Below are 11,626 nucleotides of genomic sequence, written 5' to 3' on the forward strand. Positions count from 1 at the left end.
ATGCTGGGGGAACAATTGGCATCCGCTTGATTAAGAATACGGTATATGATGTAAAAATCGGTTACCGAATTCGTTTAAAAAACATTCTGAAGAATTTGACCAAGGCAATAATTTGTTAAATCCCCGATAGATCTTGGATCAACTCATTCTCACCCCCCCCCCCCCTATTTTTTAATGCATGCTCATCATGACCTGCATGGGCGATGGTACATTGAAAAACGGGACTGCCAAGATCAAAATGTACGATAAAGACAGGTGGTTTTTGTACGGTGGACCCCTATAATTATATGTTACGAAGCGTCAGATTTTCTCTCTAAGCGCAATGCGTTCTATGTCATGACATTTGCTCACCTTGTGCACTTGGTTTGAATCTTCTCGCAAATCCAGGAGGTGTTCGTGTTTGCGCTGTATTGCCGCACCCACATTTCTGTGGATTTCCCGTCAGTCAAGTTGCAGCGAAGTACCTCCACATCAGCAGTGGATGACCAGTGATCTTTAACGCACTCTAGCGCACCAGTGACTGAATTATCATCCGGTGAAGATGTAGATGGCCCAGGGTCCGAGACATGCTCCATAGCGGCAACGACGTATAGGTTCAGTTTAAATGGCAAGAAAAAACGCGGGCTGCGCGTTCTGAAGTTCTTGGTTTCGTTTTTGTGTAGTTTACTGTATGGTGTGCATTCATTACTTTAAATTGTATTTTATGTGCCTAATTATCTTAAGTTTGTTGTTATTATGTTAGCTTTTAAGATGCTAAAGGGCTCTATATAAATTTATATAACTTCGCAGTGCGACGATAGTTAATCCAGGTAACCGACGCATCGTCATCGTCATCAGCGCCTATGCTTCAATCCAATTCAATCCGCCGCATCCTCCATGATGGCCGCATCCCGTCCTATTCTACTATTCTTGAGCGCTGTACTTGCACTAGTACACTTTACTTCCACATTACGGAAAATGCATGACTGCATTGCCTCTACTTTTTGCTTCCCTTGAAAGTCCTACCGCAAGTGGAAACCAGTATTGCCATTATACTGCATGGAAGAGAGCCAAGAGAAGTTTTCCTGTGACTCAGTGACGCCAAGCATGTTCTCTGGTGAGATCCAAGGTGCGATGTATTTGCTATGTGCACAAGGCGCATCTTGCAGAGACTTTGCCTACTCTGTTGTCCTCTCCTGCTATGAACAAGAAGGAAAAACCCATGCCTAACAGCAGCGGTCTGCCCATACGTCCGCGTCAATTAGGTCTTTATTCAAATGTTCTAGTTGAACACGATATTGCGTGTCTGAAGTAGGAGCAAACTGTGCCATATATTTGAACTGCTTACTTTGCATTACTTCTAAATTATGGACAAGGTGTAGTACATAGGTTGAGGCAGAGATTTAATCTGATGATTGCTAGACTTGTAAAAAATGTCAGTCTTGCACCTAAAACAAACATTCTCTTGTTCAAGATTTTCTCATGAGCTGGTCTCTTGTACATGTGAAGGAGAAACTACGTTTACCGCGCATTCATCTCCTGGAGTGTGTCTCCGTTTCCTTCAAGTTTTCAAGCAGTGATCTTTGGCCAAACATGATTTTACATTGCTGTTTCGGCATGATCCAGGGTCTTCATTTTGGGCATTTTGCTGTGACAGTCGGTTAATAGTTCGACTTCAGTCGCTCCTTAACTGCAGCGTGCGGGTGTTGTATTAAGAAATACCTTGGTAACGAGTGATTTTTTACTGCGCATAAAAAGTTTCCAGGCTTTTGCCATTCTCAGGACATGTCGTCATGCTGAAACAACAGATTGTCCTGATGGCTATGACCCTCGCAGATTCTGTTCTGAATGAAAGGTAGAATTTTCAAAAAGTTGCATAGAAAAGTTGTCAGTAGAGAGTATTGCTATAACATTTCTACTTAAAAAGGCCAGCATTGGCAAGTTTTAGAAGCTGAAAAAACAAAAAGATTCTTGTTGTAATGTTCAGTTGGCTAAAAATGTCATGACATGTAATTGGAGCCATACTGTCCTGTAGTGCTCCAAACAAAGGTGGCTGTGCGATGGGCAGCGACATGCGGTGTAGGCAAATACACAGCGTGCCTACACTGCGCCAAGCGACGCTGCCTTCGAAACTAGTTTGCGCGTACGAATATTCTGAAGCGTAAGCTTTGCTTGTGCGTAGAAATGGTTTGGTTTATGCCTGGAGAGTAGTTCAGCAATTTATCAGCTGATTACTGCTGGAACTACCCGTCAAAGAGCTGCTTTGGCTTCCTTCGCCATGGCCTCAACAGCGCGTGGCTACGGTGGGCGGCTGTGACTGATTAAGTGAAATGAAAACGAGAAAGCGCAATGTATAAGAAAAACTAATAGTCAATACTGTTCAAATCCTGGGCCTATTGCTAGTGCATGAAAGGAGGACTACAATATGAATGACTGGAAGTGTGATTTTCATATGACGACTCCTTTGATGGGCTTTCTACTGCTCCATGTACCCACTCTAAAGAACAATCGCTACCGGCGACTATAGGGAACTAGAAATCATATTTCTAGCTCACTGTACCTGCAACTTAAGTGACAGAATTTCGTTGTTTGTAACATGCACCCATTGTGCACTACCAACCAGTTTTATACTGGTCGATAAAAAAACATTTCACGTCTGTTTCATCGTATAGAGGCATAAAGGTCATTCACAGGTTAATATATACATGAAGACTTCAAGAATTCTCTCATTTTGTTCTCTTCGTTCTATAGGAGAGGTGCATGAGCGCAGATGCAACATTCTCTATGACTGCTTGCAGCCAAATTTAAACGATCTGCTGATCTTTCTTTTTAATACACTTGGAATATTTTTATTCAAATGCGCGTCATCTTACACTGCTCATTTTGCACCCCTCATAGCCAAATCTACTCTGGGACATTAAACTCGTACCAGCTACCCTCCTATATATACATACCATACATAGAGGTCCTACTCGATCAAAGCTAGGTTGTACATGGATATTTAATTCGTTCGTCAGGTTCCTAATGACCTCCAAAAAAAATTTATTAATCTGAGAAATAGCGCTGCGTGACTTTGCCAGGATCCTAACGATGTTTACTCGCTTTCTAGGACCAGTGATGAAGATTCACTCGTTGAAACTCGCGAAAGTGAAAAACGAAAAGCTACATTCATAAGTCCGGGCCTGTTTTGACAATATCGCGCTGGAGTCACCACTCAAGGTAACTACAGTTACCTTCGCAGTGGCTTTTGTGTCCATTTCTGTACTAACATATACACACAGTACTGCAGGTGAATGGGATGTCACAGCGCGGCTTTCCTGCCTTCGATTAAGATCATACGCACACGGTCAAAATGTCTTATGACTTGATAGTATATACAACAAAACATGAACAAGTTACAGGCGTTTACTATTCCACTCTTCGTTGTGCGGCCGAAAAGCAACCACAAAAATTAAGTTGCAAACTAACTGATCAAGTTTCAATGCAGAAGTGCAACGCTTGGTACTGAACTAGAACGGCACCAAGGCCGACGTTGCTCGCATCCGTGTGTAACTCTGTGTCGGCATCGTCGTCGAAATGTGCCAGGATCGGGGGTGACTAGAGCCGGCGTCGTAACTCGTCGAAAGCCATCTGCTGCTCGGCGCCCCAAGAAATGATGCGTCATCTCGAGTCAGGAGAGTCAGAGGGCTGGCCATCTGTGCAAAGTTTTTGATAAAGCGACGATAATAGGAGCACAGGCACAAAAACCGGCGGACTGCTTTTTTGTGGGCGGGGACGAGAAAGGCAGCAACGGCAGCAAGTTTCTCAGGGTCCGCTCGGATGCCATCAGCACTCACGATGTGCCCAAGAAACTTCAAATCGGTGAATTCGAAGTGGCACTTTTGAGGCTTGAGGGAAAGGTTGGCAGACCGGACAGCTTTAAAAACAGTTCTCAGGTGGCGCAGGTGTTCCGTGAACGTCGGTGAAAAGATTATCACGTCGTCGAGATAAACAGGGCATGTCTGCCACTTAAGACCTGTGAGCACAGTGTCCATCATCCGCTGGAAGGTGGCAACTGCCCAGCAGAGCCAGAATGGGAGGACGCGGAATTCATAGAGCCCATCTGGTATTACGAAGACAGTTTTCTCACGGTCCCTCTCATCAGCTTCAATTTGCCAATAACCACTCCTGAGGTCAATGGAGGAGAAGTACTTGGCTCGGCGAAGTCGGCCGATCCGTGGCAGCGGATAGACGTCCTTCTTTGTCATATTGTTAAGTTGTATTGTATTTTTTATTGTATTTGTATATATTGTATTTTTTTCATAAAAGTCTTCCAGGATCCAGAAATATGTATAAGATAAAGTAGGGATGCACAAACGAAAACAATGGTTTATTTCCGAAGTTTCGGCAGGGGCCCGGCCTTCGTCAAGGAATGCGAAAAGCAGCCTATGCTTTCCGCCTAAATACATGCGCTATCGAATGACATGTGACAAGTAGTTACACTGTAATGACAATAGGGGCATGGCAGCTGGGCTTGCGCACAGATAGATAACCCGCTTGTCTTCCTCGTGCGGATCATCGCCAGCCTGCTGGTGATACCGTCGGGATGCGAACAACCACGTCAGCACTTCCAGTACGAACTTGTCAGTGTGCTATGGAACGACAATTTTTCATCGCCCCTGGTCCTACTATTTACGGATGAATTTCGTCACCTACCCTCGCCAACGACTAGCGGCAGCGACAGTGTGGTCTTCAAGCCATGCTTAGCGGCGCTGCGAGCTTCCTGTACTATAAAAGCCGTCAACGAAGGATTTCAGACCAAAGGGCACGGCAGCTGGGCTTGCGCACAGATGGATAACCCGCTTGTCTTCCTCGTGCAGGTAAGAAAGCCGTATGGGAAATGTTTTAGATCTAGCGTAGCGTTGCCTTGTTGTGCTGCCATGCCCTGCGGTATTTGTTGATGCAGTGTGCGGTGTGGTGCATATATTGAAATTGTCACTGCTTGCGGGGGACGTTGAGACAAATCCTGGGCCTGATATGGTAGAAATTTTTCAACAGCTACGGCAGATTGCCAATGACATAAAAACAATAAAAGAAGAAAGGTTAACATCAATAGACACCAAACTAGAACGCCTTACTTTCATTGAATACAAGCTTTCGTCATGTACTGAGCACGTTGCAAATCTTCAGCAGGTCATATTATCTCTGGAATTAAAAGTAGACGATCTCTAGAATCGCTCCAGAAAATCAAATCTTATAATTTATGGCATGCCTGAAGAGGAAGAAGAAAATAGTGACTCGCTGGAGAGAACTGTGAATCAAATAGTTGTCAAAGAATCCCTGAAACTGGAAGAAGTTGCAATAGAACGCATTCACAGACTAGGTAGACCAGCAGAAGACAAACAAGGCCTATAATACTGAAGCTACTAGATTTCAGCGACAAAACGAACATTTTGCGCAACTGCCACAAACTAAAGGGCACCGAGTTTACCATAAATGAAGATTTTTCGCCTCGTGTTCGCGAAATCAGAAAAAAACTATGGAAATACGGGAAACCAAGAAATGACTGCGGCGAAAAAGTGTCGCTGGTTTACGACAAACTGAAGATAAACGGTGAATTGTACTTTTCTGACAACGAAAAATGTGAAGTGTCACCAATTGCAGCTCATCCGGTTCCACCTTCCCTAACCGAGGCAAAAAACCAAAACACATGTACACGGGCTCTACGCTCGCGCCGTCCACAACATCCCAAATAACTTTTGTGAACATTAATGCGCGTAGTATTATCAATAAGCTCGGTCCTTTGGAATCTTCATTATTATAGGTTTAAAGCCAGAATTTATGGCTATAACAGAAACTTAGCTGACAAGAGAAATCAAAGACTCTGAAGTAATTCCCCCCAACTACTTCATAGCAAGCAAGGACAGGCTGACGAGAGGCGGAGGCATGGCATTAGTGATAGGAAAAGATATACATTTCGTTACGTTACCTGAAGTTGAGGGGGTAGAAGCAATTTTTTACAAACTCTGCTTTTCTTATTCTGCCATCTTTGTGGGTTGCGTCTATCTTAGTCCTTGTTCTGATCCTCTCATACTTCATTCATTGTGTACTTATATGCAACATCATGTTAAGGGGGCGAGACTAATACTTTTAGGGGATTTCAATCTTCCTGATATTAACTGGACTACACTGCACCGTACTTCACCTTGCGCTGATGTTGTTTTTGATATAATGCTTTCTTTTAGCCTGTCGCAAATTGTAACAGAACGCAGACGTGTGCAAGGAACCAGCTCTAACATTTTAGATTTAGTTTTCCTGAGTAGCCACTTCTCCTGTCACGATACAAAGGTTGAAAGTTTAAATGGCCTGTCTGACCACAAACTAATAATGCGTTCTGTCCCGCATCACCATAATACCCCTTGTTTGCCATCTACGATAAAGTACCCAGACTACAACCATACTTGATACTTTATCACACGAACTAACATCATTTCAGCAACTCTCAGATGACATAAATACTGAAATGGAAACATTGTGGCAGAGATTCAAAAACATTGCGTCATATTGCGTTAATAAATATGTGCCTACCAAGACTAAGAGAATACGCAAACGTAATCCATGGATAACTCGAACCGTAATTCATGCCAAGCGAAAAGTTCGACGGCTGAAAAAAGTGTAGAAACGCCATCGATCACCAAAAACAATTGAAAATTAACTTCGGCTATTACTGATATAAAGTCCAAAATAAAAACAGCTAAAACATTTTACTTATACGCTGAAGCGTTTCATAAAAAATGCTCCCCAAAAGTTCTGGCGTCACCTAAACTCTAAATCACGAAAAGAAAACCAAGCTTCTCCAGAAGAAAACAGAAATATTTCAACCACGCTGAACAACTACTTTACTTCTATTTTCACTACAGACAACGGGAATTAGCCTTGTACTAGTTTTGCTCAGGAAATAATTTAGAACCCCTTACTGCAACAGAAGCAGGAGTCTTAAACCTTTTATTAAACTTAGACACAAAGAAAGCATCAGGGCCTGATGGAATCTCTAACATTTTCTGGCGTAGGTATGCCGAATGGGTAGCAAAAGTTTTAGTGATACTTTTTAACAAGTAATTGTCATCCCACACCCTTCCTAAAGAATGGAAAATAGTTAAAGGGACAGTCAGTCAGTTCAGTCGTTCAGTCGTGTCCGACTCTTCGTGACCCTATGGACCATGTCACGCCACGCTTTCCGGTCTCTCACTATCTTCCTAACATCACATAACTTCATCTGTGACACCTTAAAGGGACATCTATACACAAAACAGGAAGCAAATCAGGTCTCTCAAAATTCAGACCAATTTCACTAACAAGCACTGTATGCAAGTTACTAGAGCACATTATCTTAAAGCCCATAACAACCTACTTAGAGGGAAATCAGATTTTAACACCTTTTCAGCACGGCTTTCGGAAAGGAGTTTCTACAGTCACACAACTAATCGAACTTATACGTGACATATCTTTCGCTATAGATAAGCAGAAAAAATTGACCTCATTTTCTTAGACTTTTCGAAAGCTTTCGACCGCGTATCACATTCCAAACTTGTTATGAAATTTAATGCAACCTTTGGAGCTGGCCTTATAATAGATGGGATTGTTGATTATTTGACCAACCGTACTCTATTCGTCGAAATTAACAATGCTATGTCGGAAACAGCTAATGTTACATCCGGTGTACCTCAAGGAAGTGTTCAAGCCCAAGTATTATTTTTAATTTTTAGAAACGACTTACCTACTAGTATTTCTCACAATATTAAACTTTTTGCCAATGACTGTGTACTTTACTAGGAAATTAACTGCTTCAATGACCACATAACTTTAAATAACGCTTTAACAGCAGTGACCAAAGGGATGTGAAGATTGGCAGATGACTATTAAAAAATCAGTTTCTTTAATCGTAACCAGGAAGATACACCAATAAAATTTTTCGTACTCATTAAACAACATTCCTCTTGATTCGGTGTCCGAATATAAATATTTAGGCACAGCACTAACCTCTGACCTCAGATGGGATTCTCATGTCAACAATGTCACATCAACCGCCTTAAAACAGTTATTTTTCATTAACAGACGCCTCAAACTAGCACCATCGGAAAAAAGCTACTTGCGTATAAGACCTATTTCAGACCAATTCTAGAATATGCTAATGTTGTTTGGTTTCCTTTCACTAACAAGCTTATTAAACAAATAGAAGCAGTGCAGAGGAAGGCGGTCAGATGTATATTTAACAAACACAGGTTGACAGATTCACCAACAGAACTGCTCAAACACGCAGGACTGCTAACCCTTCAAAACAGAGCAAAACTAGCGCGCCTTAAAACCACGTACCAACTCATACACAATCAATTAAAAATCGACACTTCAAGGTACATATCAAAATCACAAACTCGACAAACACGTAATAATCACATACACACTCTAAACGAGTTTTCATTCCGTACTGACACTTTCAAACATTCATACTTTCCTCGTGCTATACGCGAATGGAACACCTTGAACACATCAATTGTTACTAACCCATCATTAAAATCCTTCAGCGCACGTGTGGAAAATCAACTACTTATATCACAGTAATTATTGAGTTCTTATGTCACTACGAAGTTATTCCTTCCGTTTGTGTTTTCACTTGCGGTTTTATTTGTCCGCCAAAATCATGTTACATGCTCCTCATTGTTGTTCAATTGCTATACATATATCTTCTTTTGTAAATCTCGTGTCATATTTTTTTATGTACTTCGATTAATTATTATTGTTATTTTCTGTGTCTTTACTTTTGAATGCCCTCCCTGTTACGATCCCTGATGGGATTGACAGTATCGAATAAATAAATAAATAAATAAATAAGAATAAAATGCGCGTACAACCACAAATAATGTATTGTCAAAGTGTTTATATAATTTCGTAATGGCGCGTGTCTCGCTCATGCAGACCATTTTCGGCATGACATGCAGATACAAAGCAATTGCACACACAATGTCCACTCATATGCGCACAAGGTAATGATTACCGTGTATTGCGTCTTTTAAGATATTACCAAGTATCATGCACAAGTTATGCAATCATCTTTTACACAAAAAAATGCAAAGTCCAATACACTTGGCGTAGTAGCTGGTGAAACATACAGAAAAAGATATTTTTATATGCTGACATGTAGAAAGTTCAAATCAAGTTTACTGGAGCACTCTTTTGTATTAAAAGCGAAAACATGTAAAAACCTAAACACAGACATCCACCTACACGTCAATAATAACCACGCTACTTGGGAAAAAAAGATATTTTCCCTGGGTTTTGCTTAGGGCCAGAAGTAACTGCATTGAATTTGTAGATTAAAAAGCATTCTCGAACCTCTCTTCCATGGTGAGATTTAAAACCAAATTCCAGTATTATGGCTGTAATGTTGTCAAAAGAATGGCCGGGATCGCGACATGTTTGGAAAGCGGAAGGTTAAGCTAGCTTTTAGCATGAGATCTGTGGTTATTGAATCGTAACCTGAACGGCAGTTCAGTCTGTCCTATGTACTGGAGTTTGCACACAGAGCTTTGGAGCAGATAGATGACATTGCCACTGTCGCAAGTAAAATTACCTTCTATTTTACAGTAAAAGTCTGATGCTGTGCTTTTCACTACTGTAGTGGTGGTCATATGATTGCACACCTTCAGTTCAGTTCAATTCAGTCGTTCAGTCGTGTCCGACTCTTCGTGACCCTATGGACCATGTCACGCCACGCTTTCCGGTCTCTCACTATCTTCTTAACATCACATAGCTTCATCTGCACTGCCTCGAGAATGCCATCTAACCATCGCGTTCACTGCCTACCCCTTCTCCGGCGACCCTCAACCTTTCCCAACATCAAATCTTTCTCCAGCGACTCCTCTCTTCTCATCAGATGACCAAGGTAGCTGAGCTTTAACTTTAGGATTTGACCCTTCAATGAGCAGTCAGGGTTTATGGTTGACAATATCGACTGATTTGATCTTCTGGCCACCTTACAACGTGGCTTTTGGCAAGGGCAGCAGCCAGTTGAAAGAGTGTTAGTCATTTTAGGTGAAGTTAGCAACTCGTGCAAATTTCGCGACCTTCGGTATGCGACACGGGGTGGTTGTGGGAAGATTTGGGTCAGGCCACCACTCTGGATAAGAATATTGTGATGTTTTCGGAGAATGCCTTTAACCTTTGGTTCTGACGCACCATGGGTTAACACTGAAGTGGGGTTCGGTGATTGGCGAGTATATTCATGTGTGCTAAGGAGATCCTTGCGGTCCATTACATCGGCGCGTTTTATTGCGTCGTCAATCATTTACGTTGGGTGTCTTTGTCTTGTTAGGGCATCACGCAGTTTCCCGCAGTTGTCAACAAAGCAGGAATCTTTTGAACAAATTCCTTTAAACGAAGTGGTTGGCTGTATGGTATACTTGTCTTACAGTGCCTTGTATGGCTGCTCTCGAAATGGAGTAATTTATTCCTCTCAGTCGGTTTCCTATAAAGTTTAGTCATGAGTTTAGTGCCGGACAAAGACACTGTTTCGTCCAAAAAAACATTATTGACGATGCCGAATATGATTTTGCAAGTGAAATGAGTGGGTGCACGCAGTTGAATCCTGCGATAAAGGACATACATCCTGATTCATCGTGATGCCAGATAAAAAACATATCTATGTAGCGCTTGTAATAAAAGGATTTTAAGCTACATTTACCAAGGAATTTGTCATCAAGTATTACCATGAAAATATTGGCGTAATTTGGGCCTATCTTGGTTCCATTCGAGATATCGCGCACTTGTACAAAATGATCCCCATTGAATTCGAAATTATCAAGTTGTAGAATTAGCTTCAGCAGGGCCGCCGGAGGGGAGGAGTCGACCGGTTTTATAAACGATAAATCGTCGTATGCGTCGAGCACCGCACGGATACCAGCTTCACGGAGAATGTTAGTGTATAAAGAAGCTGCATCCATCGTAACCAGTACAGAGTCATGAGGAACGTCAAGGTCGGTAATATCTGTAAAGAAGTGGTTGGTGTCTTATAGGTATTACGAATATATATATATATATATATATATATATATATATATATATATATATATATATATATATATATATATATATATATATATATATATATATATATATATATATATATATATATATATATATATATATATATATATATATATATATATATATATATATATATATATATATATATTTACAGTAAAATACCACTTGAATGAACGTCACTTAAACGAAGTATTCAGTTCTGCGAACTTCATTAAACTCCCCCGCTAAAACTCCATTGAACGCTACGCAAGCGCCTTTCATTTTACCGAAATTTAATTGTTGCTCATTTCAGTTCTACGGACGTTTTCTATAACGTCATCCTGTCTTTCCCACGTGATACTGAGTATTTCAACCAGAACAATGTGCACTTTTTGCTGAATATTTTGAGAAACATATTTTATTAGCGAGTGAGGAAAGCTGGCAGTCATTTAGCTCTAAGCTTAACTGGCTATCTAAAGAAGCTTGTATCCAGCGGAATCACAGCTAGATGTGCATGCTTAATTGAATCCACAGTCATAGCCACCCATAGCCACAACTTCAGCCCTATAAAGCTTCTTAGCTCCAAGGA

At 41.3% G+C, this 11,626-nt stretch overlaps 1 pseudogene; it reads left to right on the forward strand.

Moving 5' to 3' along the window:
* Window positions 1–3,331: 3,331 nt before the first annotated feature.
* Window positions 3,332–5,714, forward strand: LOC146180856 (uncharacterized; annotated as a pseudogene).
* Window positions 5,715–11,626: the final 5,912 nt, after the last annotated feature.

The sequence above is a fragment of the Amblyomma maculatum genome, chromosome 8, assembly GCF_055883805.1.
Source record: "Amblyomma maculatum isolate TAMU_Amacu chromosome 8, ASM5588380v1, whole genome shotgun sequence".
In the NCBI taxonomy this organism is placed as follows: Eukaryota; Metazoa; Arthropoda; class Arachnida; order Ixodida; family Ixodidae; genus Amblyomma; species Amblyomma maculatum.